Source organism: Lissotriton vulgaris, chromosome 5 (assembly GCF_964263255.1).
Source record: "Lissotriton vulgaris chromosome 5, aLisVul1.2, whole genome shotgun sequence".
NCBI lineage: Eukaryota > Metazoa > Chordata > Amphibia > Caudata > Salamandridae > Lissotriton > Lissotriton vulgaris.
The window spans coordinates 1,600,266,329-1,600,292,333 of record NC_141693.1 but is presented as its reverse complement, the minus strand read 5'-3'; positions in this window follow the sequence as shown (position 1 = coordinate 1,600,292,333).

Below are 26,005 nucleotides of genomic sequence, written 5' to 3'. Positions count from 1 at the left end.
TGCCACCCCTTTTATTAAGTACCACATGGTCAATACCATAAAACCAAAAATGGCTATTATCTTGATGGAATTTTACATAGTGTTCGGCCAATGGGTATTTACTGTCTCCATTTAATATGGCCCTCCTATGTTCTTGTATTCGGAGTTTGATATACACAACATGAGTTGTAGTGCAGTTAATGAATTGCCTAATTGGATATGATGGTGATCCATTATGACAGAAGCTTTTGGTCTTATTAGCCCCAAATTTACAGATATTACAGAAACATCAAGTGTAAAATCCATTTGGTTGTCCGGTAACCACGTCTCCCATCTACTTTGAGTGGTAATATAGCTGGGACAAAGTTTGTTTTTAAGGGTAACACCTCTCCTATATGTGATCCAGGGATTGTTACTTATTGATCCCTGTAGCAGGTGCCAATTCCGCTTAAACAGGCTGAAGATCTCACTACTGTGCGTGGAATACTGAGTAATAAAACGCACCTTCCCCTTCTGTTTATTGTCCCTTCTCTTATGAGTATTGTCAGATAGTGTCATCTCTCGTTCAAGGGTGAGTGCTCTTTGTTCTGCTTTCTCCAAATCTTTATGTCCATATCCCCTGGTTCCATATCGCTTTCTCGTTTCCTTGATATTTGTGGTAAAGGTCTCTTGTTCACTACAATTGCGCCTAATTCTTACTGGTTCACCAAAAGGTATATTCTGGATGACCGACCTAGCATGTGCACTACTCGCAGGCACTGTTGCATGCAGTGCTTTTACGGTACAAGGTGCTTTGTATAACCTCTTCTTTCAAGTAAAATGTAAATCAAGAAAGTTGATAGCGTCATGGTTGTAATCCATAGTAAAACCCACATTGAAAGGGTTAGTGTTGAGATATTCAAGGTAATTCTGTAGATAGGTTTCTGTACCTGACCACAAGCAAATGATGTCGTCAATGTACCTCCTCCAGAACACAAAATGTTCAATACAGGGGGAGGCACATCTGCCCCAGGCATGCTCCCTCTCAAACCACCCCATGAAGAGGCAAGCATAAGAGGGAGCAAACCTAGATCCCATCGCCTTTCCACGTTTCTGATGGAACCAGACCCCGTCATGTAAGAAATAGTTTCTAGTCAGGATCAATTCAATCATTTCAATAGTCATTTGTTGATGTTCCAAATTATCAGCACCTCCCTGATCAAGAAAAGATTTAATGGCTGTGATACCGAATCCATGATCGATACATGTATAGAGGCTCACAACATCAAAAGTTACAAAAAATAAATCATTTGACCAACTGAAATCTTTAAGTTTGGTCAAGATATCCTTCCTATTACGGATGTAGGACAGTAAATTTTGTACTAACGGCTGTAGTTTCAAGTCCACATACTGGGAGATCCCCTACGTGGGGGAACCCATGCCAGAAATAATTGGCCTCCCTGGGGGTAACACCCCCTCTTTGTGTATCTTGGGAAGAACATAGATACAGGGATACTGGGGATTCTCCACTCTCAAGTATCGATATTCATTTTCAGAAGGCAGACAAATGTCCTTCCATTCAGTAAGTCTTAGGTTAATATGCCTAGTAAGTTCAATCATAGGATTTGTCAAAAATTTCAGAAATGTTTGGGTTTGGTAGGTTTCCCAAGCTGTCCACTGAGACCGGGGCCAATAACTCAGGTGTTCCCCTTGCAAAACTAGGTTGTTTTTTTATAGGTAATTTTGATGTCTCCTCAATATGTTTTGTGCCCTTGACTGTCGCGGGGACTTGACCTACCCATGCAAGTGAGGTACCATTTTTATCAGGAGACCTGGGGGAATGCTGAGTGGTAGGACATTTTTGGCTCCATGCAGATTCCAGATCTTCCCCACACAGAACTTTGAGAAAAAATAGATTTTTTACAACTAAATGTAAGGGTTTACAGTGGATTCTGGGTAGGAAAACGTGGGGGGGGGGGCCCACGCAAGCCATACCTCGCTGGACTCCCCCAGGTGTATAGTTTTCAGAAATGTGTGGGTCTGGTAGGTTTCCCTAGTTGGCCACCGAGACCGGGGCCAAAAACCCAGGTGATCCCTCCTTGCCAAACCAGATTGTTTTGTGATAGTTAGTTTTGTTGTCTCCTCAATATGTTTTGGGCCCTTGCCTGTCACGGGTACTTGACCCACCCACGCGAGTGAGGTACCATTTTTATCTGGAGACCTGGGGGAACGCTGGGTGCTAGGAAATTTGTGTTTTTCTTAGATGGAATGTGCACCTTGGCAGAGAAACAAAAAAGACAAATATTACTGCACAACCATCTATTCCTCAAACACACACACATACTGGTTGGATTTGGCACGGGGGCGAGTGATGGTCCAGTATATAGCATTTTATTAGAAGACATTTCACAAAAATGAAATGCACTGTCAATAATTGAAAGGACAAAAAACAGAAGTAGTGACTCCCAGCTCATGAGCTGTAAAGCTGTGTCAAGGTCCCAACCGCTTTACAGGCCATTCATACACCTTTCGTACGTGATACACACAAGACCATTCACATCACCAGGCACGGAACCAACACATTACAACATTCACAAAAAGGGACAAGGGACACCCTGCTTGAGAAAGACAGAAAATACAAATATTACTGCACAACCACATTACTGCCTCAAGCATACATACATACCGGTTGGAATCGGCACAAGGGTGAGTGATGGTTCAGAATATACAATTGTATTAACAAGAGATTTGACAAAATTGAAATGCACTGTTAAGAATTGAAACCCTTGACTCACAGCTCGTGAGCTGTAAAGCCACGACAAGGCACCAACCTCTTTACAGGCCATTCATATACCTCTTATATGTGTGCCACATACAAAACCAATCACAGCACCCGCCGCGAGCCCATCACATTACAACATTCACATCAACAGACAGCGCCATTCAAGGGCCCATCACTTTCACACATCCACATGCCTGACACAGCAATCACACCAGCTGACGGATTGCGTGGACTGGTGTTTGGCTACCAGTGTGTTTAGTGACCAGCAGCAAGTCACTACTCACACAATGCCAGCCAAGCGCCAGTTCACGCCCACCACCAGCCAAGTGCCAGTTCATGCACACTGTCAGCCACATTCCAGTCCATTCACACCATCAGCCAAGCGCCAGTACGTGCACACTGCCAGCCAAGAGCCAGTCCGCGCACACCGCCAGCCAAGCGCCAGTTAACACACACTACCAGCCAAACCCCAGTCCATTCACACCACCACCCAAGCGCCAGTCCAGGTGCACCGGTAGCCACGCACCAGCCCGCACAAAACGCCAGCCGAGCACCAGTTCACGCACAACGCCAGCCAAGCGCCAGTCCATCCACACCGCCAGTCAAGCGCCAGTCCACGCACACCACCAGCCAAGCGCCAGTCCATCCACACCGCCAGTCAAGCGCCAGTCCACGCACATCACCAGCCAAGCACCAGCCTTCACACACCACCATCACATTTAGGGTTTCTTTAATACAAAAAAAGAAAACACAAACACATTGTAAATAGATACAAATCTTCTAACACAAAATCTGAAACTAAATACATTGCACAAACGCCAACCTTGAAACTGAACAAAAAATATTAAACAATACAGACCAGGCAGTTCACTTTACCACTCATAGATGCTCCCAAAAATTATTTTGCGTATGCTACATTCTAAAACAAGCAGGTACTCACAGTGCAGGGTTAGAAGGACACTCGGGGCAGTACATACGAGTCACCTTCCGCATACCTCTTCACCAACAGACTCTAAATCTCCTACTGGGAAAGTCTTTTGAGGGCGTGGGAGGAATGTGATCAGGAAAGTGGCGATCTTTCAATCTAGCTACATTCTCCACCACTCCAACTCTAGGAACACTTGCTTGTTCCACTAAAACAAGGCTGCCTATTACAGACTCCTGAAACTTAGCAAAAGTCATCTTTGACTCAGGACAACAATCCTTGAATACAACAAAAGCATTAAAGGTTGCCAAGTGGAAAAGATGGATAGCCAACTTCTTATACCAAATGTAAGCCTTATGAAGAGCAGTGTAAGGTTTCAACCTCTGATCTACTCTATCAACACCACCCATGTGCTTATTATAGTATAAAATGCACACAGGTTTGCGCACTTCATCAACCTGACCCCAAACAGTCACAGGTGAAGTGCTTTCATCATGGATGGTAGTCGGCTTGTAGACTTCTCTTCTGTCTGAAAACTTCACAGCTAAAAGTTCCTCGATACGCAGCGCACTACACTGTCCCAGTACAAGCTTTTGACAAACAAGTTCTTTTGGGAAACCTTTATGGTTAGAGCGGATTGTGCCACAAGCAAACATTGTCCACTTTGGCCAATTCCCTGAACATCTGCACACCAGTGTAGATGTTGGATACATATAAATAGTGACCTTTGTTAAAAAAGTCCTCTACCAAGTTCCCACACAATTTTCTCAGTCACTCCAAAAGTGGACGGACAACCAAGGGGGTCAATTTTGGAATCCCTACCAGTGTACACCCTGACATTAGAGACATATCCAGTCCTACTGTCACACAGCATATACATCTTAATTCCATAGCGCGCCCTCTTACTAGGAAAGTATTGCCTAAAAACCAAGCGGCCCTTGAACAAGACCAAAGAATCATCCACTGCTATTTCTTTCCCTGGAGCATAGATCTCAGAAAATCGATCTACAAAGTGATCAATGACAGGCCGCATCTTAAAAAGACGGTCACAATCAAGGCGATCTCGTGGCAACGCTAAACCATTATCAACAAAATGCAGCATCCAAAGCAGAAGCAAACACCGTTCACGACTCATGACTGCTGGAAATATAGCAGTTGCCATCAAGGGACTAGTAGACCAATATGAAGACATTGAGGGCTTCCTTAGCAAGCCCATCAAAAAGTTAACCCCAAGAACATCTTCAAATCATCCAGATTTTTGGAAGTCCACCAGGTAGCTCTAGAGTGGGGCCTAAGGCTGGCACTGTTGTCTCTCAAATACTGTTCAGCATACAAATTAGTCTGCTCAACAATCTCTGACAAAAATACATCATCCATAAACAACTGAAAAAAATGTATCTGCAAAATGTTATTAGTCTCCACTCTGGAACACCATTAAAATCTGGCAATGCCAGTTGCAACATGCCTGGGGCAACCCAGAGGTCAGCACTTCCAATGGAAAGCCTTGCAGCCCCAGGCTGCAGCCCAGATGCCTCTTGCAGCAATATCAGCACATCAATATCCTCCTCTAAAACAGGCACTTCATCCGCACTATGAGTAGCTTCATCTGCACCGAGAGTAGCTTTATCATCCGATGATTCCTCGTGGACAGAAAACTCACTATCTAAATCTTCCACTCCCTCCTCTGCCTCAGATGCAGAGTCAGTCAGAGGAAGACTCAAAAAGCATACCCAAAATCCTGCGGTTAGCCATAATCCTTACTAAGAAAGAAGACTTCACAAACAAGTCAACTACAACCAACACTGTGCAAAATAAGTAATGAACAAAGTTTGGCTTTAGCACAAAAATCTATATACTCAAAAACAATATGACTCACTTGCCAAAGATAGTTAAACTCACCAGCACCTACTCTGCAGCGACTCAGCAAAAACCAATGATAACCCACTAGAAAGAAGAAACAAAACAAATTACTCACCAGACAACAAAATATACATCAAGCACAAATGCAAAAAGATTTTGCCACTCAAAAAACAGAAGCCAAAAATATTGCTATTATTACACTATTTACAAAAAACACATTCATGCAAGGAAATGAAACTCATTTAGAGTAAATAGCACAAAAAAGTCTCTTACCAAACACATACAACTACAGAAACTGCAGCACCACCAGTAACAAAACCGCAACCTGGAACATCAGTCTAAAGAGCAAAAGCCTTGAACTAGAATAAAAAGGAAAAATAAAATGTTACAATTGCAATTCAGAAGAAATAAAACAATTAACATTATAACACGCAATGTCACTACTTAATTGGTCAATCTGCCAGATGGGCCTTCAAAGAGGGCCGAGAAAAATGGGGTGTGATCTTGCCCAAGGGATCTGGTGGGGTTTTCTGTCAGGCCGATCTGTCCCCAGGTGGGGCAGAAAACAGCAGGTCGAAATGTGCCCACTTGCAAAAGAAATAGATCTCTGGTGCCTAGTAGGGTTTTCTGCCCCCTTCCTGCCTGGGGGCAGAAAGGTTAAAAAAAACAGGCAGATCTGTCCCCATAGTGGGGCAGAAATAACATAAACATAACTTAAGCTCCTTAGAAGCAACCCTTGGCCAAGGGGTGGCTTCCATCTGCAATAAAAAAAATCCCTGGAGCCTAATGGGGTTTTCTGCCTCCCCTGAGGGGGACAGAAAAACAATAAGCAAATTTGTTTCCCCTTGGAAGCATCCCTCGCCCCCTTCCCTGGGGGCAGAAAAGCACAAAAAAACAGGCCGATCTGACCCCGGGGGCAGACAAAGATCCAAAATTAAAACGCTTCCATGCAACTACTCACAAAATCCCTGGTGCCTCGTGGGGTTTTCTGGGGGTAGAAAGGCCAAAAAACGGGCTGATCTCCCCCCAGGGGGGCAGAAAAACATGCAAAATTAAAATGCCCCCTTGGAAGCGACCCTTGCCCAAGGGGTCCCTTCCATGCAATAAACACATAATCCCTGGTGTCTAGTGGGGATTCCCGGGGGCAGAAAAGCAAAAAAAAAAACTGGCCGATCTGCCCCCAGGGAGCAGAAAAACATCCCAAATTAAAACGCTTCCATGCAACTACTCACAAAATCCCTGGTGCCTTGTGGGGTTTTCTGGGGGTAGAAAGGCCAAAAAACGGGCTGATCTCCCCCCAGGGGGGCAGAAAAACATGCAAAATTAAAATGCCCCCTTGGAAGCGACCCTTGCCCAAGGGGTCCCTTCCATGCAATAAACACATAATCCCTGGTGTCTAGTGGGGATTCCCGGGGGCAGAAAAGCACAAAAAAAACAGGCCGATCTGCCCCCAGGGAGCAGAAAAACATCCCAAATTAAAACGCTTCAATGCAACTACTTACAAAATCCCTGGTACCTCGTGGGGTTTTCTGGGGGGCAGAAAGGCCAAATAAACAGGCCGATCCCGGGGGGGGGGGGGAGGGGGGGCAGAAGATAAACATCCAATATTAAAATGCCCTCTTGGAAGCAGCACTTTCCCAAGGGGCCGCAGCCATGCTTTAAACACATAATCCCTGGTGCCTAGTGTGTATTTCTGCCCCCCCCCCGGGCAGAAAGGCCGAAAGAACAGGCCCATCTGCTCACAGGTGGAGCAGAAAAACATCAAAATTTGGAAGCGACCCTTGCCCAAAGGGTCACTTCTATGCAATAAACACATAATCTCTGGTGCCTAGTGGGGATCAAAAAATTGGCTGATCTGCCCCCGGTTGGGGGGGGGGTTTGGGGGGGAGAATCTCAAATCTCAAAATCTGTAAAAAATCACCAACCATATATATTAATAACAACCATGATGCACTGAATGCTAAAAGAAGAGACTCACTCAATCGACTCGTGGTTTCAAGCACATTGCCATAAGGCCGTGGTTCCCAAACTGTGCGCCGTGGCACCCCGGTGCGCCGTAATGAGGAGCCAAAATATGTCCCGCCTGCAAATCCCAAGAGCGCACTTCCGCTATACGTGCGTCTCTGATTTCTAACGTGCTCTGGTTTTACAGTAAACGTAATGCTGGTGATACGTGTGTAAAACAAAGTTTGGGCATTTACACCTGTATCACCGGCATTATTTTTACTGTAAAAACAGAGCACGTTAGAAATCTGACATAAAATATAAGCCAAGCCAAATCCTTCTCTCAGCGAGAGGAAGGCCTTGACTTTGCTTATGTTTTATGTCTGATTTCTAACGTGCTCTGTTTTTACAGTAAACATAATGCCGGTGATACAGGTGTAAAATGAAGGTTGGGCATTTACACACGTATCACCAGCATTATTTTTACTGTAAAAACAGAGCACGTTAGAAATCAGACATAAAATATAAGCCAAGCCAAGGTCAAGATCCATTGGTGCACTATATACGGGTCCAAAGTATATGCATGTATAAGGCCCCTGCATAGCTCCTATTGATATTAGGACAGCTACTGCAGTTGGGTTTTGCGGGGGCACACCTTGGCATGGCAAGGGAGGGCCTGTATCCTTCTTTAATAAAATGAATCTAGGCGATGTTACATAGGGTATCTCCTACCTACAGGTTTTGGTTATTAAAAAGTTTTGTGCAGCAGAACAGGTCACCCCTTAGCATCGCTCCAGGTCTTGCCAACCTTTTTCCATATTGACACTGTCTGAAGCATTTATGAAAATGACTACCTTTAAATGTGTTCTTTTATGAGTGACCCTATAAAATGTATTAAATGCATCTGAGAGAGAGTGGTTATGGAGGCTGTTAAATGGTAGTAGCGAGGGAATCCATGGCGGAGGTGGTCATAGGGAGGGGGGGCGCCAAAAAACATTGCTGCACTGGGCGCCACCAGTGCTAAAGCCGGCCCTGCTGCTGTGCAACAGACTCACAGAATGATAAAAATATTGGTGGGGAGCCACGGCCAACTGCCAATTAGGTCAAGGGAGCTACGGGTCAAAATAGTTTGGGAACCACTGCCATAAAGGCTTACCTTAATCCTTTGCCTTTAAGTCATGTATTCTGTGAAGACAGATAAACAGAATGGATCACTGAAATAATATAGACTGCCAAAATATCGACCTGCAAAAATATCGTTGCCAAAATATCGACAGACAAAATATCGACTTTCTATCTACAAACAGGTAAGTACAAAAATATCGAGTACAAAATATCGTTAACAATAATATAGATGTAAAAAATATCGACTTTATTAAAAACAGTGTTAAATTAAATTAATATTAAATTTAAATGACTAAAATATACTTAAAAATACTTAAATTAAATTATAATAATAAAATAATAAATGAAAATAATTAAAAAAAAATTACAATCTTATTTGTTGACCCTGAACCCTAAAATATACCCCTTTACCCAAAAACCCAAAACTGACCCTGAACCCTAAAAATACCCCTTTACCCAAAAACTAAAAACTGACCCTGAACCCTAAAAATGCCCCTTTACCCAAAAACTGAAAACTGACCCTGAACCCTAAAAATGCCCCTTTACCCAAAAACTGAAAACTGACCCTGAACCCTAAAAATGCCCCTTTACCCAAAAACTGAAAACTGACCCTGAACCCTAAAAATGCCCCTTTACCCAAAAACTGAAAACTGACCCTGAACCCTAAAAATGCCCCTTTACCCAAAAACTGAAAACTGACCCTGAACCCTAAAAATGCCCCTTTACCCAAAAACTGAAAACTGACCCTGAACCCTAAAAATGCCCCTTTACCCAAAAACTGAAAACTGACCCTGAACCCTAAAAATACCCCTTTACCCAAAAACTGAAAACTGACCCTGAACCCTAAAAATACTCCTTTACCCAAAATGTATCAATATTATTTAATTACCAATTAATTAATTAACAATAACAATAAAGTAAATATATTAGCACATTAGCTGTAATTATTTTAATAATTAATATTATTTTTTCCCAATTAATTACTTAAGAATAACACAAAATTATATATATTAAAATGTACTCTAATTAATGTAATTAACTAATTACAATTAATCAATTACCAATTAATTACTAATTCAAAATATGTACAAAATTATATTAATTAATTAACTAATTATTATTAATTATCAATTAATTATTAATTATAAATATTTACAAACATATATTAATTAATTAATTATTATTAAATTACTTCCCACCCTATTCCCCTATAAACCCACAACCCGCTACAGAATTACATAACGCAATTATTAAAAAAACAAATTCCATTTAATAAAATATTTTATAACATTAATACACACTTTTCACACATATTATTACATAAAAATACACTATAAAATATTATATATTATTAAAAATTCGATATTTTTGCTATCTATATTTTAAACAGTCGATATTACTTCACTTACCTGAAAAACGATATTTTTGTAGTCGATATTATGTCCAGTCGATATTTTGTCCAGTCTATATTTAAAACTCGATATTATGTCCAGTCGATATTTTGGAGTCGATATTTTGTCTGTTCACCAAACAGAATACCAATCAGTTAACTAAATCCAAACTTCCATGTAACTCGAACAACAAAAACGAACGAATGTAACCCGCAACAAACAGATACCTTATTGCGTACCTGGATGGGCTCCTATCACCAGCCTCCATGTTCTGCCGTAGCGGCCATAGTGCTGCCACGTGAATATTAAAGGCGTGTGACGTTATGCAGAAAATACATAAACATAACTTAAGCCCCTTGGAAGCAACCCTTGGCCAAGGGGTCGCTTCCATCTGCAATATAAAAAATCCCTGGTGCCTATAGGGGGTTTCTGCCTCCCCTGGGGGCAGAAAGGCCCATAAAACGGGTCGATCTGCCCCCAGGGGGGTTGAAAATAAATCATACAGTTAATTTGACGCCTGTGGAAGCGACCATGGATTTCGTTTTTTTTGCATGAAAGCCTTGGGTCACTTTCATACAACATAAACAAAACCCCTGGTGCCTAGTGGGGTTTTCTGGGGGCAGAAAGGCCAAAAAATGGCCCGATCTGCCCCCGGGGGGAGGCAGAAAAAACATTAATCAAATGTGTTCCACCTTGGAAGTGACCATCGCCCAAGGGGACGCTACATACAATAAATACATTACCCCTGCTGCCTTGGGGAGGGGGGTGCAGAAAAATATCACATTTTTATTACCCCCTTTGGAAGAAACCTTTGCCCAAGGGGTCGCTTCCATAGAACTACTCACAAAATCCCTGGTGCCTAGTGGGGTCAAAGGCAAAAAAACAGGGCAATCTGCCCCCAGGGGGCAGAAAAACATCCAAAATTATAATGCCCTCTAGGAAGCCACCCTTGCCCAAGGGGTCGCTTCCATGCAAAAAAAAAAGATGTGCCTAGTGGGGGCATTTATGCTGCACGATCGCGACACTGTGACCGATCGTGCAGCACAAAGGCCCTTCAAGGAGACATCAGGGGAAAGGAAAAACTCTTTCCTCTCCCTTGATGCCTTGATGGCTAAAGAAACCTACCCCTGAGCAGGAACACCTACCTTACTCCATGGATGCCTGGAAGAAAATGGCTTCCAGCGCGTCCAGGGCTTCCTGATGATGTCGGCATGCGCTGTGCACGTTGATGTCATGGGATTGGCAGTGGGTTTGAGGGTGGCAGCGGAAACTTTTCCACTGCCATCCCCCTTTATGGGGGCTAAATGGGCTGCCCATGGTGGGACCGCCATAGCTTCCCCCATGGGTGGGTGCCATGATGGGGCGGTTCTGTCATCAGCACATGCCCACCGTGGCTCATGACGTCACCGCTCCGTTATGAGCAAAGAAAGGGTTAAGAAAGACATCTTCTGGGGAAATATAGTACAAGAACCCGTAAGGGGCGAAGATAACTGGCCAGTATTTGCTTAAAAGTCAGAACACATAGGGGGTCATTAGGATGACGGGTGGACTTAGTCCGCCCGCCATCCTATTGGATTACAGGACTACCCGCCATAAGTGCGGGGGTCCCATGAGGGGTATTAGGAAGCGCCCGCCACAGTGGCGGGTGCATCCTGCATTTTTAACATTGTGCCGGGTGGTGCTCTCAGCACCACCCACCACAATGCTAAAAATGCATGTAATACATTTGCATACACAAAGCGGCAGGCACCACGCGGTGCCTGCCGCATTGTGTATGCAAATGCACGGGGGTACCACAGGTACCCCCAATGTGCACCCCCCACCTCGCCTTCACCATGGGGGCCCGCAGGGTCCCCCAAAGTGAAGACCGCCTGCCTTTCCGTGGCAGCATTGCCGCCACGGAAAGGCAGCTCCCAAAGCCCATACTAATATGGATGGCGGTGTCTGATTGATACCGCCACCATAGTGTTAGAAGATTGCACTCTTGGTCTGGACGCCACTCAAGATGGCCGTCTAGACGAGGATATTCCGTGTCTCACTAAAACTCCTATTAACAAAAATACGGTTCACAGACCTTTTGAAAGTCTTAAATGTAGCTAAATCCAAAAAACAAGTAATTTGGTCGGGCAGGAAGATTTTTTATTTTGCAAGATGTCTTCAACACTACAGCCAACAGACGGAAAGAGTTTCTCAACCTCCATCCTGCTGTATGCACCTTGGGGGCTGACTATTTCCTCTTTCATCCTTGCCTCTTCAAAGTCACCTATCAAAATAAAACTACTTCATACGAAGACCTGTCTGAACTCAGAAGAGTTATAAAGTCTCATACAACATAAAATAATGGGCACTGCTTGTCCCATATCATGCTAATATTTTCCGCAAAGTTTAAGCGCCAAGAAACCAATCCGGTGTATGTTGCGCTATATAAATATTTTAACATTAACATTAACATTACCATGCCTCTCACTTTCACCGATTTTTTGACAGGATGTTTTTCACCGGCTGGTATTATATGTAAATGTTTTTTCTTCTTTTTCCCTTGCAAATAATCAAGTATTCTTTCATCTTTTCGTTCTTCTTATGTTTCATTCCACTGTGGTGTGTTGTCCCTTGTTGGTTTGTGTTGCCACCACCTCAATATCCTTCCTGCCACACATTAAGGTAAGTTTTTTCAGTCATCAGTTCCTGACATGTACTGTCTTCCTTGATCTATCTCCTATCCTTTCCTCTTTCTCTTCATTCCTCTCTTTTCCTCCCCCTTTCACTTACAGCCTTTACTCCTTCCCATACTATACTCCCTTGGTTCCCTCTAACTTTTTATCTATATATTGTGATTTGAGTTTTGTTGTTATTGTAGACCCCATAGCTAAATGTATTTTTGTCTTTCATAACATTCAGGGTTATTTCCTGGAATAGAAAAGATTTTGTTAATCCTAAAAAAACGAAGCAAATGTTATCTTATCTGGCCAACTACAATCCAGACTTAGTCCTACTTCAAGAAATTGTTGGATCTTATGCTGGCCTAGCGTTTCAACAAGTGACAATTATTTGGAAATGTTCCTCTAATATTCCATGTAAAGCTTGGTGGTATATCATTATCATTGGTAAGATAGAGCTTTTCCCTCATTGTGTCTCCCATGTGTTAATAGAGATTTGTATTGGTTGCCACTGACTTTTTTTTAAAATAATACTGTTTAGAAACAAACTAACTATAGATTTTCAGAAAATGTTGAATCACCAGAGGTTGTTGCATTCTTTGCATACTCCTTGTTCTATTTTACCTTACCAACCATTCATCTCAAATGGTTGAATTTTTTAGTGCATATTTATTTATATTACTTGGTCTTCAGTATTGATATCCCCCTATTTTTTCCCTTAACCCCCTACCTTCCCACACAACACAAAAACCTAAACAGCTTCTTTTCTTATTGACACTGTAAAACAATTTCTGTTTTATTATATACATGTATTGTTGTTGTAATTCACTTTTCTGTGATTGTTGACTATTAGTAAAGCTAATCAAACACAAAAAGATGAGTGCTCTCTTTCATGAACCCCTTAGACATGTCTCAAGAACGCACATTTGGCAGCCCTGGACCCGGTAAACAAGTACATTTAGAACGTATTGTAATAGTTAAAATACTACCCATTGATACCAAGGGGACACAACCACATGATTTCTTTTATCTCAAATTTTCATTTGATAGGACTCCACAACATTCTGAACAGGGGAAATATTGTAAAACTGGTTATTTCACTCTCAGGACTGTACAGAGTATCATTGAAAGATCTTTTTTTTTAAGTTTCAAAAATGAATTTATTGAAAAATAGGATGGCAATAGAAAGCATATGATATATTAACATTACAAAATACAAGGCAATCAGGAAAAAAAGTGAACAAAGCGATGTAAGAAAGGAAGAAAGAAAGAAGAGAAGAGAGGGGGAGAGAGAAGGAAAGAGGGAAAAGAGAGTACACAGAAAGCAATCATCATAGAAAATGCCTGATAAGCATAGAACAAGCAAAACTTCTATCTAAAATATCATACATTAAGGAGAGAAGAAAACAATTATCTGAGTACAAAATAACACATTATTGAAAGATCTTAAATGGGTAAAATGTACAGGTTAGGCATGGGCGGAAAATCCGTTCCGCTTGCGGATTTTGCGGATTTTCGGGAAATCCGCAATCCGCGAGATTTGCGAATCTCCCGCAAAATCCGCAAATCCGCGAGCAGCGGATTTTGCTCGCACTGCTCGCACTGTTCGCGTGAGTTCGCGCCCCGCGAATAAGTGCAAAATTGCAGAAATACGATCTTAGCAAAACTGAAAGTAACTACTTACCAGGTTCAAAAGTTCAGGCTCATCATTTGTAGCCATTTCCTGTAGTGCTTCCTGAGGGGCCCCTCCAGAGTTCAGTTGCCAGTTGAAACTATTATGTGACCCTGCTCTGAACCTCAGAATAGTTACACATATGCCACAAAGGTCCTGAATTACAGCTAAGGGAGACAAGCAGGAGCCAGGCTGGAAGTTAAAATCCATTAATCAGCCCCTAATTCATTATTGTCAGTTGGGGCAGGGCAGGTGTGGTAACTAATTTTGCAACAATGAAAGCACTTAGCAAGTGCAAAAGATCACTAATCAGGGCGCACTAAGGAAGCAGGTGCCAGCTAAAAAAATATTCTGTGACACATTAATCAGCCCCAAATTAATTCAGGTCACTTGAGGCAGGGAAGGTGTGCTTTGCTTTGCCGAAAATAATGTACACTGGACAACCAGAGGGTGTGGTGATGAAACAGAGGGTGGCATGGGTGGGCCAGAGGGTGGCATGAGTAGTCAGAGAGTGGCAGTGGTGACAGAGAGTGGCAGTGATGAAGAAGAGTGTCCCAAACAGGCTGGACACGTAGAAACAACAAGTTCGCGAAACTTGCGACCCGACAGGTAAGTTCGCAATTTGCGAAAGTGTACAAAACCCTCGCGAACTGGCAGAAACACGGGCGAACACAAAAAAAAAAAATCCGCAAATTCGCGGGAATTCGCGGATTTTGCGGATTGCGAATCCGCAAATCCGCAAAATTCGCGAACGCGAGATCCGCAAAATTCGCTCATGCTTAGTACAGGTCCACACAAGAAGGAAGAACACAAGAGCACGGAAACATGAAAATAATTGAAGCAATTTTAGTCATGCTGCCATCCTTAAAAACCGGGGAATTATGTTAACATTACCACTGGACGAACCACATCCTACCATAGTAGAATGGGAAAATACTGAAACGCCACTATAAAAAGCAAGACATTTCCATCAGATTGCCTAGAGGTCCATGAGTGGCCTGTCAAGGAATTTATCAGCCCTTGAAGATCTCCATATCTGTGTTGAGTGTCCAATCGCAAATAGAGAGCAATTGGTGAGCAGCGGGCAGGAGCCGGATTATCTTTGCAAGTTTACACAACAGGAGTCTCTGGCGGCTAGTCTTAGGCCACAAGTCTGGCTGGTCTTGACCAGATGCTAATCCGGCTCTTAAACTGCTTGGATTACAGCAAAAACTGGCGACAAAGAGTGGGCTTCTTTTATACAAGCACATCACATTTGCTGTTTCCAGGAGTCCTGTGTCGTTGATACAGGTACGTGGCCTGTAGGTACCTGTAGGTGCCTTGAAAGGTATGTTGATTATAATATCGAGCCGTCAGATGAACAAGAGGAAAATCAAAAGCAGGGCTGCTAATCTGGATTCCAACTACTCTAGTAGCCACAAGTCTAACTCATAAGAGCATTAATGAAAACATTTAATATCTTAAACTGCCAAATGGTTACTACCGTCTAGACATATTTAACATCTACGTATAGTCAGTCATAAGTAGCAAGAAAAATAAATTGCTAAATGAGTTGGAGCAGAATATTGGCCTGGATAGAGCTGGTCTGAATCATAATAATCTTTGCAAACCCAAAGTAAAAAGGAAAAACAATATTATAGTGGTTTGTGGTGACCTGAATCTCAATTTACACACAAATCTGTTGGCATGGGAAACTATATTAAAGGAGGGGCTCCTTGAAACGTCCCTCGATTCACTCTGACCTCCTCTTCATCTAACATTTCCGGGAGAAAAGCGAACTAATTTCATGGTTTCAAATATGAATAAGGAACTTAAAAGGCTGCGACCAAAATGACTTAAACCTCTGGAAACAGGTCAACTCATAATGATAATATTTAACCAACCATGAAGCCTAGCCGACAGTTAAAGACATGTCAATTGTCTGTCGCAGCAAACATGATAACGATCCTCCAATTGTAGACTTCTGCATTTTTTGCCCAAGGGCGGAAAAACAGCCAATCATCTGAGTCCCTCAACTTGCCCATAAGTCCTTCAACCGAATAGGAAAAAACTGTCCTTGAATGCCGCAGTGCCCAAGACTTGCAACAATGTCACTAACAGAGAGTGGGAGCAAAAATACCTAGACTTTTTGGTAATGGACAAACAACAGGATACAAAAATTGTGCAGGGCTTTGAGGCTTTAATGTCCGTAACGACCAACAATGAGGATAACAGAGTACCAGGGGGTCAAACATCTCAAATATCTGATGCAACCCTAGAGTGGTTCAATGAATGCTGGCTTGTCATGTGACTAAGAACACAGCACAACATTCTTAGTGGCGTATAAGTTCTAAAACAAAATGCTAGGATGATCTATGAAAAGATAATCAAGATTTAAAAAAAAAACACAATTAAAATATAGGGCATAGTAAATGCTTGAAATGGTAAGCATATGAAAATATTCCTAAAACTTCTGGAACTCAATTAGATGGAGTTGTGAAGGACCAAAGAAGAACATGGAAAATGGTGTTTACTGTTCAGTGTGGGAAAATCACTTTTCGTCAAACTCATAATATTACCACCGACCTGGGGTTGGTAGAAGAGGAAGAGAACCTCCAAGAATTTATGGAATCTGATTCCACATCTGAACAACTAGAGCTGTCACCCAAAGTAGTGAAGGATGAATACCGTATCAATAGCCAAGTTGACCCCAACGAAGAGCAACTGAAGTTTGCAGATGATGAAGTCTGCCTTTCCATCATGAGCTAATAAATCACAAATGCCTTCAATAGACTGTAATGCCATCTGGACCCACAGGGAAATACCTAAATGTATAACTGACATGGGGTTGGTGGAGGAGGAAGGGAACTTCCAAGAATTTATGGAATCCGATTTCACATCTGAACAACTAGGGCCTTCACCCAAGATAGTTAAGGACGACTCCCTTGACAATAGCCAAGTTGTCCCCATTGAAGAGTAACTCAAGTTCACAGAGGATGAAGTCCACCTTGCGGCAATAACCCCATAAACCCCATAAATATTCAGCAATGCCATTGGGACTCTCAGGGAAATACATACATCCTGGAAATCTGCAATCATATTATTGATTCATAAACAACGCTCTTGTAGTAATACTGAAAACTACAGACCAATCTCACTGCTTATGCAGTAGGGGAAATCTACTGTAAGTTGCTTTGGAATCATCTTCATGACTGGGTTGAGGAAAACAAAATATTATTAGTCCTCTAAGCAGGGTTCAGAAAGGATGTGGGTACTGTAGACCAGGCCATGAGGCTTTAGACTAAGGGATGTTCCCCAACCTGACAGCCAACAATAGGGGGATGCCCAGCTGATATAGCTGAACGAAAACTGTACACAGATCTATAAGCCATGCCTTTAGATGCCAGGGATGACACACAATTCTAAACTGAAACAACTCCTTATCCCCTGGGATCCAAGTCCCTCTGTAGACACCAACCAAGCCACTTTGACCTGCTGGGTGGTATCTCTTGGTTGTGCAGTCTGCCTATACCTTTGATAAGAGGCATTGAGCTTCTTGCAAAAGTCCTGGGACTTTCCATAGTTCCCGGTAATCTGCCATGCCATAAGGGATAAATGACCTGTGGATACCAAGGAACGAGGGTTCCCTTGGTGATCCAACAGAAGATTTGGGACTCGGGAGAGGAGGATTGGAGAACGCCAAGAAAATTCCAGTAGAACTGGATACCAGACTTGTGATCTCCATGTCAGGGTTATCATCACAAGATCTGCCACCTGGCACCTCATTTGTGGCCACAGGTATGTGATCGAGAATGGGGGAAATACGTAGCCTCTCTCCTGGCTCCTGTCCTCAAGAAATGTGTCTGTCGCCCTCGCCAAGGGATTAAGCCTCTAGCTGAAGATTCTCTCAAGCTGGTGATCCAGCCGTGCTGCAAACAGGTCTACTGAAAAAGAACCACCTCTCTCGTTGATGGCTTTGAAAATCAGAAGATGAAGCTTCCATAGGATTAAGTCTTGGGGGTGCCTGGAATTCCAGTCTGCCCTACATTTGCCTTGCCAGGGAGATGTTCTGTGACTAACGAGATGTTCCGGTCTAAGCAAAAGTCCCAAAAAGTCTTAGCCAATTTTGCTAAAGCTCTCGGTGTGCCCTGCCGAGGTGATTGATATAACAGACAGCTGAAACGTCGTCCATCTTCCACAGCATGCAGCATTGTGTCCTCTCTATGGTCCAATAAAATACTGCAAATTAACCTACCAGAACTTCAAAACAGTTGACACGTAACTGTTGTTCTGAAGAGGACCACTTTCTTCCCGTGGATAACTCGCCACTGGAGCCCTCTTTCCTATCGTCTGACTCAATAATGATATTCGGGCACAAAGATCGATCTCCCATTCCACGCTTCCATGTGTGTGAGCCACCATCTCAATTGCTCCTCTGTCAACCAAATCATCTCGGAATAGGTTGCACCCCCTCTGAAGTGTTGAGCCTTCATATGTTAAAGGGTCCTGTAGTGTAGGGGATCCAGAAAGATGGCCTGATTCAACAAGGAAAGGAGACCCAGCAGACAAGCTACTTCCCTCAAGGAGGTCTGTTCTCTCTAAAATGCCTTGCAGAGCTCGTGTCAGATTTTTGCAGCCTTCATCTGCAGGCTCAGGGTAGCCTGGTGAAGATCTATGACAAACCTCAGAAAATAAGTCTTTTGAGAGGGTGTCAACAATGACTTTTTAGCGTTGTTGACAAAGCCCAGGCTTTCCAGCAGTTGCACTGTTTCTTGAAGAAGTTTCTCCCGGCAATGATCCATAATGAGGATGTCGTCCAGGTAGACAATCAGCCAAATCCCTTGGGAGTGCAGCTGTTCCATGGCCGGCTTTAACACCTTCCTGAAGCACCAAGTTGCAGATGAGAGACTGAAAGGCAGGCAAGCAAACTTGTATGCGTGTCCCGCCTAGATGAATTGAAGGAACCACCTGTGCAGAGGAAAGATCAGGACTGTGAGGCGCGCATCCTTTAGAATGAGCCTGCCCATCCAATCTGAAAGTCAGAGATTGTCCCGCAGAAGGTGAATCCCTTCCATTTTGAATTGGTAGGTCAACCACTTGAATTCTCGTAGATTGATAACTGGGCACCGTCCCCAATCTTCTTGCCCACTAGGAACAGGTTGCTCACAAATCCCCTGGGATGAAGAGAGGTGTGGTTAATCACCCCTTTAGTTAACAGTTCCTCCACTGCCGGGAACATCCTGCCAGGATTTTGTTCTGATAACCTGGAAGGACATGGAGGTTGCCCTTGTACAGGAGTGCTGTAGAATTCAATATGGAAACCCATAACCGTTTGAAGGACCCATGCGTCTGATGTGAGGTGTTCCCAATTGTCTGCGAATTTAGCCCAGCACCCTTCAACTCTTAGTTGGGAAGAAGGGAGAACTCTCACCGGAGCAATAATACTAGAAGTCTCCACAGGAACCTCCTCTACCTCCCCTATGGTGATCTCCTCTGGATGTGTAAAAGTTTTTGTACTTGGACTGGTCTTGCTATTGACCACATCAGTACCCATGCCCCTTTCCATGGTTGCATTTCTTCCCAACTTTTAGGGAGAATTGAGCAGGCATAGCGCCCATGGTGAGGGTTCATGTGCAAGGAGTGGGGGGTCCATTAGGGTCGAAGCTACATATTGGTGAGGTAGTGCTCAATAGGTGCTATCGCTGAGGCCACCTCCTGGTGAATAAATGTGCCCACTGCATTGCAAATTCATCATCAAAGGGGAAATAGGTAGAATTTCCCTCTTTACCCCCGCAGTCCAGAGACTGGTGCATTGTTATGACAGGGATCAATACTTTATAACGCAGCCACTGGGTTAGCAGTATTCTGGGCACTGTAAACAGACCCTAATCAGAGCATCCAAACCCTGGTAGAGGCAGACTTGCCTAAATACACGACAGCTGGGACAAAGTCCTTCCAGGCGCTGGGGGCTGAGACAGGGAGCAGAGGGGCTTCATGGCTCATGAGACGACCAGCAGCCAAAAAAATGAATTTTAGCTGCGAATGCAGAATTTATTGAAGAAGTGTGTGGAGGAACTACATAGGGCATGCAATTGCCAAATCGATTTAGTGCCTGGAGCTGTGGTACCCTGTGGAAGAATTTATGCCGTAACAGAAGCAGAGAAGAAACATCTGCGGAGTTATCTGGAAAAATATCAAGAGCATGGGTTTATATCTTCCTCAAAGTCTCCTGGTGCTTCTCCTTTGTTTTTTATACCCAAGGGGAATTTGAGTAGTAAAATATTATGTAGCTTCTTACAAAACTCTTTTTGCCTCACAGAGTAGAACAGGACATCCCAGCACTAACCCTGCACTGTACAAAAGAGAAAAAATGCCTCTACAAGCTCTCTGTGCCACAAAACTGTCCCGACTGCCAGGCACAAGTGGGAGGAGCTACTCCCATGGAGAGGTAACTCAAAGATCAGAAGGCGACGGTACAAGCAAATCAGTGCCTGCCGTGCTTCCCAGGACATAGCACACCAAACCCACATAAAGAAACTTTGAGGAGTGTACTACGGTGCTGGTGCACCCTTACTGCTCCTTTTGAGGATTGTGCTTTGAATCACCACGAAATGCTGCTCAAAATGAATAATCAGCAGCACGCTGACTGTGCCAGGGAGTTTTATAGTCCTGCCTCCTATCCTGATGAAGATGTTGTTTCACACAAGATCAGTCTTGCATCACCTCATGGGAAACATAGTTTTCCAAACAGACTTCCACCATTCACGTAAGCTTGTTCTGCCAATAACAGAGCGTGAACCAGCCCAGCTCCCTACGCACCTACAACATACTGTCCCGTTCTTCCCACCATGCTCACAACTTCCTGAAGGTCTCTCTATAATGTGTAAGTACAGTTTTACTAACTACAAACGGCGTCCTGACAGCATTTAATGTATTGTGTGTCCCACTGTGTATGTTGCGTGTGACAGCGCTTATGAAAGGCCTTTATGAAGTGAGGGGCATGAACATTAGAAGCAGGCTCCCTGGAGTTTTCTTCAAGTCCGTATTTCTTCCATTACAACAAATACCATAGGGAAGATCCTCTTCTCTTGGCGTCAAGGATGGATTTCATATTCAGGTTCATTATCAATCCATATAGGCGAAGGAGTCCTCTTTATGGGCTTATATGAAGGTGTTAACAGAGACGTGTGAAACACCGGATGTTTTTTCATGTTCTGTGGTAATGACAGCTTCATCGCAACAGGATTGATAAACGTGATTATTTTGTATGAACCTATGTACCTAAGATTAAACACGCTATATCTTTCTTTGTAGATAGCCATACCGTTTCTTCTTTTGTTACACCTGATTGAGTTGTCGATGTTTGTCCGCTTGTTTCTTGTACTGCACCTTGGCTTCTTTTGGGTGTTTTTGTGTCCTCTTTAAGGTATTCTGTATCTTTGTGCTCTTGCTTGGATATCAGATACGCTCTAAGATATTACAGGATGTAGAAGAGGTATAAATCGAGGATGAAAGCCATAGGTACAATAAAATGAAGCCATCTTGGTTGTTTGGCATTATTATATGCCACTTCTGCTAGCCAAAGCAGATCTACCCATTAATCTATAGTGTGATCCACATAACATCTTAGATACTGCTTTAAGGTTTGATTCAGACATTCTGTCTGACCTTCGGTTTGAGGGTGGAAGCTAGTAGATTTGTTGAAGGATATTTGTAGAATGAAATCCCATACTTTCCAAAACTGGGTTGTAAACTGAGTCCCTCTATCGGACACAATGACTGTGGGTAATCCATGCAAATGAACAATGTTCAGGAGCTAAAGGTGAGTTAGTTGTCCCAATGTTGGAGGTTGCAGACAAGCAGTGAAGAGCCCCATTTTAGTAAGACTATCTACCACCACTAGGATGGTAGCACATCTTTGATCCTTGGGTAGCCCTACCATGAAGTCCAAGGACACTCTGGAGTCTGCAAAGGCTGAAATAACCCCTGTGGCTCTGTATGCTCCATCTTTGCTTGGATGCATCTCTCATATCTCTGAAGTATGCGTTGGACATCTGTGCATACTGTGTGCCACCAGAACTGCTGTATCGCTCTTTCGAGGGTTTTATCCATTCTATTATGGCCCACACTAGGTACTTCATGGCACCACTTCAAAACTAGTTTCTGTAGTCTGATACGTGGGACTAACAGTTGTTATCCTTTTATTTTTAGGCTTTTTTTCATTGTCCGTTCAGGGTGCTTCCTTAACCACTGTCTCCATACAGGTTTCTTGATTGTTCATATTATTTGTTCCAAGAAGTGATCGGTCTGTAGTGTACATATTACCTTAGCAGGGTTTATGATAGCCTGAGTCTTCGGTTCTTCCTGCTCAGGTATAGATTCCTGTTAGGTCAGATTGTCAGACTTTTGATTATCAATCTCAGGTCAATATGTCACCACAAATTCGAAATCTTCAAAGAAAAGCATCAAGTGCAGTTGTTGTGGTGTGAGCAGCCTTGCGGATTTCATGAACTGCAGATTCCGATGATCAGTATAAACTGTGGTAACATGTTTTACTCCCATCAGGTAATGTCTCCACTCCTGGAAGGCCTCTTATATGGCTAACAGTTTCTTCTCAGCTATCATGTAGTAAGCCTTGGCTTTGTTTAGTTTGCAAGACATGTATGCTACTGGAAGCAATTGTCCTGTCTCTTTATGTCTTTGTGACAGAACTGCTCCTACCTCCACTTCTGATTCATTGACCTCTATGATTATACGGTCTTTAACCCCTTCCATGCTCATGACGAGCTCAGCTCGTCATGTAGTACAGTGCTCCTGTGCTCATGACGAGCTGAGCTCATCATGACCACACCCGTTTTTATTGCTGTCCAGCACAGCAGGGGAATCTCTCAAGCAGAGATGTGGTTAAGTATCAGGATGTGCCAATATAGGTGCTGAGGTAAAAGCTCTCTCTCATTGTCAAAATGCCTGTTGAGCTTCTGGAGTCCATTGAAACAATGTGTTTTTCTTAACAGTTTCGTGATGGGGACACCACTCTGGAAAACAGATTGATGAATCTGCAATAAAAATTCACAAACCCAGAAAACACTGTATATCTCAGGAGTTCGTTGGGTTAGGTCAATCCATAACTGCCTATATTTTGTGTTATGTCATTTGATGCCCTTCATCATGCAGACTGAGCTGGATGTGGGTCTCCCCCACCAGAGCCCACCCCGGAACATTTCTGCGCCAGTGTATGATCGTAGGCGCCTTTTGTCTCATCCATGTAATGGCAGCCTTCTGCTTGGCTAAGACTAAATCCAATTATAGAAACTTGTACCGTTCCTTCCTACCCTTTGGGTGCTTAATATTACCCAGACAACTCTTGGGGGTGACCATGTGTAGGTGTATAACCCTATTTATGTCAGGGGCAACTTGAGTCCAGAAGTCCCATACCAGTCGACACTGCCAGGCTAAATGTATATAGTCTGCACCACCTGCACTGCAGCGAGGGCAACTATGTGGTCAGGTTGGGGTCATGCAGTGCAGATCCCCAGGGGTAAGATAGGTGAGGTAATTGAAATTTTTATGGTCAAGTATGTCCCCTAACGTGTACCCCAACGTTTCCATGTACGTGCTTAAAGGACATGTAATTTCCCTCCATGACCAAATATGAAGACGCATATACATTTGCGTCTAACGTTAACATGTCATCTACCAGATCCATCATGAATGGATTGATAATTAAGTCTTTAAACATGCCATGCCAACGTCTTTACATGGTATACTTGTACGTTTTCCTGGCTCTGCCGAGCTAGGCCCTGATTTCTGACTTCGAACCACTTCTGTCTCTGAAAAGCTGCAGCATGGAAATACATCCCTGACCTCTGCCTTACTTCCTGCCAAGCGAAGCGGTGCGGTGCCTGGCTCAGCCCGGCCTGCCTGCCAAGACAGTATTTTGCCTTCAAGTTATCAGTTCAGCCTCCTCGAAAACACATTCCAGTCTAGTGATATAGGTAAACATATTCCCGGCTGCAGAGCAAAGGGCCAAACCTTCCTGTCTCCTTCACGTAATTCATTGCTCCCGTTACCATGGTAGGCCCATGGCCCCGCGCATTACACTTACAGCCTTATTCATGAAGGCTAAATCGGCTCGCAAAGGGCCGGATTCTGAGAATCCGGCCCTTTGCGAGTGCGATTTTTGCTTTTGGGATTCAGCATCCCAAAAGCAAAAATCGCTAATTGTGATGTCGCAAATGTGCGAGGAAATGACATTTAAGGAATCTCTATTTGAGATTCCTTAAATGCTATTCAACATCCTATTTCAATTTGCGATTTCGCTATTTCTAGGCGCAATTTACCGCGAGGTCAGACCTCGCGGTAAATTGCGAAAACTCAGAAAAATGCATTTAAATGCATTTTTCTGAGTTGCATGTTACACACACACATGTCCTTTGGACATGTGTGTGTGCAACACCTGTGTGAAATTTCATTTGAGGGGTGCTACAGGGTGTCCTGTGGACACCCCTGGCACCCTTCAAATCGCAATCTTATTTGCGATTAGCAAATTGCTAATCGCAAATAAGGAATACTCCCCATTCATTCCTATGGGCCTTTTGGCCCATAGGAATGAATGGCGAGTGATTCCTTATTTGCGATTAGCAATTTGCTAATCGCAAATAAGGAATCAGTAGGAATCGCATTTTATTATGCGATTCCTACATGATTACCGTTTTGCGAGTCCTTAACAGCGAATCGCTATGATTCGCTATTAGGGGCTCGCAAAACGGGCCCTTCATGAATAAGGCTGTTAGACACATATGCATTTAGTATAGTATAGCCTCTGCCCGAGAGACCTTTTACTTCAGATAAAACATCCTCCAAACACAAGATATCAGATATGTTATAGGAACAGGTCGATCTGACATGCCAGACTTCTGTCTCCTCTACTAGTGCTAAAGTCAAGCCCCCAGCTCTTCCTGGTTCCACGTCAATCACACGTCATACTAATTGCGCGCGCACGCATGTCAAAGGTTTCTGCTGACCCTGCAGAAATTCTCTATGCATCCACCCACCTATGACACTTTCTGTGACGTTTCCAGCACACACCTCCGTGTACGCCCTTGTACACGCCTTCTTGCTACGCACATGTGTTCTTATCTTATTCTTTTTTCACTTGTCACGCCTACTGTATCCATCACCATTGTACAGTTTTACTATATATATTGTGTACTGTTAATAAAACGTTGACATCATTGCCATCATTGCATATCCCTTCCTGAACCCTTGTGGTGATGGATCTGATCTCCACTGGCTCGAGCCATTTTTAATTAAAGCCCGTATGACTCAGATACCACGGACTCTGCCTCTCATTTGATTGAGCTATTCTTTTACTTGTCATTAATTATACGGAAAAATTGCACGGTAATTTTATTTACCACATAATTTGGCGCCCGAGCAGGGACCCCTCCCCCACCCCACGCGCCGGCGATGCGTCGCAGGCTTTGACCCCTCTACAGCCGTGACGGACTCCTATGCGCATCTGCAGGTTTTCCTGTATCTCCCTCAGGCCTACGGAGGAGACGGAGACTGCGGTTCAGCATCCAGACGAGGCGGTGAGGAGTGCGGAGGATCCCGACCAGAGCCCAGCCGAGAGAGCAACGTCCGAGGTGTCCTGAGGCCCACCTGTTTCCGGAGCATCGAGGCGCATGCGTAGTGCATAGCAGTAACCAG